Source organism: Monodon monoceros, unplaced genomic scaffold (assembly GCF_005190385.1).
Source record: "Monodon monoceros isolate NGI ecotype Baffin Bay Population unplaced genomic scaffold, NGI_Narwhal_1 Super_Scaffold_3, whole genome shotgun sequence".
In the NCBI taxonomy this organism is placed as follows: Eukaryota; Metazoa; Chordata; class Mammalia; order Artiodactyla; family Monodontidae; genus Monodon; species Monodon monoceros.
The window spans coordinates 67,125,649-67,131,772 of record NW_021703780.1 but is presented as its reverse complement, the minus strand read 5'-3'; the positions used below and the strand labels follow the sequence as shown (position 1 = coordinate 67,131,772).

Below are 6,124 nucleotides of genomic sequence, written 5' to 3'. Positions count from 1 at the left end.
TATATCATGAAGTTGTGCAACCATCACCATATCTAATTTTTGAACATTTCATCACCCCAAAGATAAATGCCAGCCTTGTTTTCCCTGCATTGCTGAGTATTCTTGGTCACCAGTTCTGTGCCCTTAAACTCTTGTTAGCAGATAAGAAGTTGAAGGGGCAAAAAGGCTTAGGAAAATTGCATGGCCCAATAATATAAAATTGAGAACATTGTGCCCATTAATTTTGTTTTCCTCCATGAATTGGGAAAAGAGAGCTGTGGAGGTAGAGAGGGATCCCTGGGAATGAATTGTGCATAGCCCTGGGCTTGTGATACTCAAGGATGGAAATGGGGTCTGGTGAGCCTGTGCTTTTCCCAAGGTAGGTGACTGGGGAAAAGCAAGCTAAGTGCCCTACGTAGACAGAGAAGGAAGTGGAGAGATCTTGGGAGGCCTCCTGCAGGAAGTGGCTTTGGACCAGGCGAAATTCTGTTGTGCTTCGCAGTTTACAAAGAGTGTTTATGAACATTACTGCCTTGGATTCTCAGGACCCAGCAAGATAGGTGGCTTTATCCCCATTTTTATAGAGATGAGGAAACTGAGGCCCAGAGAGATGAAGTGTCCCATAAAGGAGGTCTTATTGGGGAATTTCCTGGCGGTACAGTGGTTAGGACTCCATGCTTCCACTGCTAGGAACCCAGGTTCAATCCCTAGTCGGGGAACTAGGATCCTGCAAGCCACGTGGCGTGGCCAAAAATGAATAAATAAATAAAAATAAATACATTAAATTAAAATTTTAAAAAAGGAGGTCTCATAAATAAACAGTGACTAAATCTGGACTTGACCCCCAAGCTGTGTGCCTCCAAGCACACTGCTCTTTCCCTTACAACACGGTATAGGAGAGAGGGATGCCTGGCGGGGTGAAATTGCAGGAGCCAAGACGTGGAGGTGGAGCCAGGCAGGTGTTGAAGGGACACGTGACAGTGGCCTGTGCCCCTAGGGAAGCAGGGCCAGCATAGTGAACTGGGCTTCAATGGAGAGTGGCATGGTGTAAGCAGGGACTCTTTGGTGGTGGTCTACTTGATCCTTTGCATGATTAGCCACAGGGCATCATCATGTGACTTGCTTCCCTTGGGCTGATTGAAGGGTGCTGGCTGGTCAGTGGCAATGGAGGGCTGCTGACAGCAGGGCCTGGCAGGCTGCAGAACTTTAAGTTCTTCTTGGGTGGAAAATGGGCCCACGTCCTGGCTGAGGGCTCTGTGGGTCCCCAGAGTCCAGGCCTGGCCCTAATGCTCTCATTCAGAACAAGGCCCTGAGTTGACACCCACCTGCAGAGAGTAGGACTGCTTGGAAGTAGCAGGGGATGGGGGTTCATATGGAATGATCACACGCTGACCCCTTGGTCAGTGAGGGCAGGAGGTCATAGCCTCCACCCCCAGAACCAGTAGGAAGTGGAGACTGAGTTGGGAATAGCCAGGGTACGTCATGGGTGTGCCAACCTCTGGTCTCAGATGTTGCCAGCTGACCCACTAGCCACCCTCTCATCAACCTGTTGCTTCTCAGGGAAAGGGCCAGCTTCATAGTGAATGAAACAGGCACATCTCTGCCCTCAGGGGGACTGATGTCTGTGGGGTTATTAGACAAGAGTGACAGACCCCACAAAATGACAAAAATACAGATAAATTATAGGTACCAATTGTGGGGAGAGAGAGAACCTGTTAGGTGGAGTGGGCAGGGAAGACTTCTCTAAGGAGACCTTCTTATTTATTTATTTATTTAATTTGTTAATTTTTGGCTGTGTTGGGTCTTTGTTGCTGTGCACGGGCTTTCTCTAGTTGCAGTGAGCGGGGGCTACTCTTCGTTGTGGTGCGTGGGCTTCTCATTGCGGTGGCTCCTCTTGTTGGAGAGCACGGGCTCTAGGTGTGCAGACCCTAGAGAACGTGGGCTTCCGTAGTTGCCGTGTGTGGGCTCAGTAGTTGCCACGCATGGGCTCTAGGGCTTGCGGGCCTCAGTAGTTGTGGCACACGGGCTCAGGAGTTGTGGTGCCCGGGCTTAGTTGTGCTGTGGCATGTCAAAACTTCTCGGACCAGGGATCGAACCTGTGTCCCCTGCATTGACAGGCAGATTCTTAACGACTGCACCACGAGGAGGAAGTCCAGGAGACTACCTTCTTAAACAGATACTGGGACAATGAGATGGTACTATGTGAAGGTGGGTGCATGAGGTGGGATGGAGGGTGTCCCAGGCAGTGGGAACAGAGTGTGCAAGGGTCCTGAGGTGGGAAGGGGCTTGTCATACTTATGGGATGGAAAGGATATAGGTACAGGTGAACTGCAGCAAGCAAGACTGGTGAGTGGTGCCTGGTGAGTTTGTAGGATGGCCAGGGCCAGTCTCAGAGGCCAAAGTAAGTCTTTTGGCTTTTTCAAAGTGCAACGGGAAGCCCTGGGAGGCTTTTGAGCAGGGGTGTGCCATGATCAGAAGTCAGTTTCCTCCATGCTCCTCTGGCATTGCCTCCTCTGTGAATAACTACTATACGAAATTCCAAGTGGCAGAGGGGTTGAGGGGCTGGTCCACCAGGTTTGTGGTCTAGCTCTGGCTCTCACTGAGTGACCTGGAAACTCCCAGTTTGCTCTTTGTCCATAGAGAATGCCATGACCTGCCCTGGGGGATGTTGCAAAGGGTAAAGAAGATTTCCTGCATGTGCATACATGTCCACACCTACACGGGGCCCTGCACAAGCCAGACTCTTAAATGGTAGTTTTCAATTGTTCCTTGTGGCTTTCTGCTCTTCCTCTTCCTCAGGGGGTCGTGAAGGTGAGCAACAGAGAGAGGCTGGAGTCAATGAGGGACCTCGCTTCTGTCTGAGTTTTAACATATTTGGAGGAAAGATAGCACATGTCCTGGTTGGGAAAATGAAATATTATAGAATATTTGATCTGTTTAAATGAATTCATAGGTTTAACGTAACTCCATGCAAAATCCCATTTTTTTGGAAAAATATCAATAACAATGCTCATATTTACTGAGTATATATATATATATATACACACTATATGACAGGCATTGAGCTTGTGAGGCAGGTGTTACTTTTATCCCCGTTTTACAGACCAAGACCATAAGGCCTAGAGGTGATAAGCAACTTGCCAAGGTCACAGGGCTGGTGAGTGTTGAACCTGGATGATCCCATCTCCAAAGCCAGCACTCTTAAGCCCTGTATGATTATCCTAAAATGTGTACGGACTTAAACCAGTCTGGATATCAAGTGATATTCTGAATAAAAGAAGACCCATGAGGAGGATTCTAGCCCTGCCAGATGTGAGAACCTATTTTAAAGAACCAATATTTAGATCCACATGGTATTTGCTTAAACCAAAGTCTGTGAAAGGAAATGGACAATTCAGAAATAGACCAACCAAAATCAAAAGCCTAGCATAAAAGTAGATTTTACTAAGCAAAGGATAAGGGAAGAATTATTTAATTAATGGTGACTGCATAAAAACTGGTGATGATGGTGGTTAGTTAAATCTATATTTTACCCCACACAGCAAAATGAACTTGCCATGGATAATCACCAAAGAACTAGATGTAAAATGAAGTTTTAGAAAACTAGCAGAAAATAAGACTATCAGATGGGTCGAAGAAAGGTTTGTCTGCATTGAAACAATTTTAAAAAATCACAAAGGACCAGAATGACAGATTGAATAAAACAAAAAAGAACAATGGACTGGGAAATATTTGGATCACTTATGACAGAAGAGCAATATCTATAACATAAAAAATGCTTATTCAATGTTAGAAGAGGTTCAAGTCCCCAAAAGATGAATGGATATGAACAGATCATTTACAGAAAGGGAAATACAGAATAGTAAATGCATGGAAAAAACATTTCTTTTTAAAGTCATCTAAGAAATACTGAAGTAACCTTGAAATACCAATAGACACTGTTAAAATAGGGGAGAAAAAATGATGGTACCCAACGCTTAGAAATGTGTATTGAACTCTTTTACCCTTGTTCCTGGGAGGTGCAGAGTAAGTGGGGCAGCTCTTTGGGAAGCCCTATGGCACTGTGGGGCAAGAACACCTTGCTGTTCCTTCCACCTGGTTATTCGACTGTCAGGAATTTGTTCCAAGTGCAGAACTAAGATACACATTAGCAAACAATTACAAGGAACCAAAATAGGCAATATTAAGAGACTGAGTGAATGGATGAGGATACCTGCACACATTAAAAATGAATCGTGTGAACAGAAGAAAAATGTTAGCGATGGTAGCAAACACAAAAGAGAATGTGTGGTTGCAACTATGTAAAGACGTGCATATAAGCGGAAGGTTTCATGTGTAAAAAGTTGCACTTTGTAGTAGTATTATGGATACTACTTTATTCTTTTTTCATGTTTCTTTCTCCCTGGTTTTTTTATTCTTTTCAGTGGCAGTTAAAACAAAAACAAACAAAAAAACTGGATTCAAATCTAGCCAGCAGCGTGACTTTGAGCAACTCTTGTCTGTAAAGTGGGGTAATATTTTCCAGCGCGATGGTTGAGGTCAGTAGGAAGTGATTTGAGCCGCATTTGGCACCCCAGACCTCCTTCTTGCGGTGGGGGCGCCTCCTCCTCCCCGAAAGGCAGGAGCCGTCAAAGCCCTCTTGGAGACCTCCTCCCTCGGCCCGGAAGTCCAGGCACTCCTGGGTCTCCACGGCGCGGGGACTCCTTGCTGCATGGAACTCTCCAGAGCAGGTGGGGATAGGGGTGTCCCACTGGCACCTGCCCTCGCTGGGGAAGGGGCAAGCTCGGGTAACATAACGCCCGTGGGCACCTCGGGTTGCGGGGCTGGCTTGTAGCCACCTTCGAGCTTCTGTCCCGACCCCGGGCCCCCTGCACTCCCACCGGAATTCGGCAGCCGTCTTGTGCCCCCTCGCCGGGGCCCCGAGCGGCAGGAAAGCTCGGATTTACAGGGCACCTCCTGCGGAAGCCTAGAGACACCGGGTGTGCCGGGGGTCCGGGTCTGACTTCGCAGACAGGGGGCACTTGGGTGCCTTCCCAGATCTCAAGGGTCGCGCCACGTCTCCGACGTGGGCCAAGCGGGCGGACGCAGCCCTCTCCCACGGCGACACGCGCCGATCTGGTATCCAGCTGTCGCTCGGTCCGTTCCTCCGCTAATGCCATCTTGCCGGAGGCTGTCACGTGCGGACGACAGCATCGCGCTTCCCCCGGCTCGGACGCCAAAATCTACACAGGGACGCCACCCGGTTTCCTGGGCTCTGTCCACAACCCGAGGTGAGGCGCGGGGGCCCTTCCCTCGTGGGTTGGAGCAGGGACAGGGTGGGCGCTGGGTCCCTGGGGGCGCGTCTCCCTGTCGGGGCCAGGCAGCGCGGGGTCGCAGCGCCGTCGGGGGCCGGAGGCGCCGCCGCTTGCCTTGCGCCACGGCCTCGGGGGTGTCCGCTGCAAGTTGTGGGCTGCGGGCACGTGGGGCTGGGGCGGCTGGCGGCGCTGGACACCCCAGGACCCCAGTCCGCGGCCGCCTCGCCTCCCGCAACCGCCCAGCGGTGCGGGAAGACAAGCGGGCGAGTTCTGGGAGGCCAGGCCGGGGGGCGCCACGCGTGCGGCGCGAGGGGCGCGGGCTGCCGGGAGGAGCGCGGATGGTGGGGGGGCGCGGGCGCATGCGCCCTGCGCCCGTGCCATATTGGAATGAGTCGGAGCGCTGAGCGCCGCCGCCGCCGCCTCCGCCGGAGCGCGGGTGGAGGGGGGCGGGGAGAGCTGCCGGCCGCCCCGCTCCGCGGAGCCCAGCAGGAAGAAGGGCGCGAGCGGGCGAGTGCAGGCGGCGCAAGCGGAAAAAGCGCCCGCACGGGGGAACGAAAAGAAGAAAAGAAAGAAAACGAGCGCGAGAAGGGAAAAGCGAGCGATCGAGCGAGTGCGCGCGCGAAAACTCCCGACAGGTAAAAAAGCGGGGCCGCCGACTGGGCCTTCCCGCGCGGCGGCCTGAAGGGGCGGCGGCGGCGCCGGGGCGGTGGACCGCGCGGCGTCCCCCTCGAGGCGGCCACGCAACTTTGGCAACGAAAATCCGCCGGGAGCCGGAGGGCGGCGGGCGCGCGGTCTGAGGCGCCAACGGGCGGCGGCAGCACGTTGGGGGCGGGGGCGGGGCGGGTGTGTGT

General features: G+C 52.1%; 1 protein-coding gene across 1 annotated transcript in view; it reads left to right on the top strand.

Moving 5' to 3' along the window:
• Positions 1 to 5,660: 5,660 nt before the first annotated feature.
• The window catches only part of SFMBT1 (Scm like with four mbt domains 1), a 132,535-nt gene continuing 132,071 nt past the window's right edge, over positions 5,661 to 6,124 (top strand). Inside the window, exon 1 of the mRNA XM_029242391.1 lies at positions 5,661 to 5,908. The gene's annotated coding sequence lies outside the window, so the exon portion shown is untranslated. The remainder of the gene's footprint in view (positions 5,909 to 6,124) is intronic.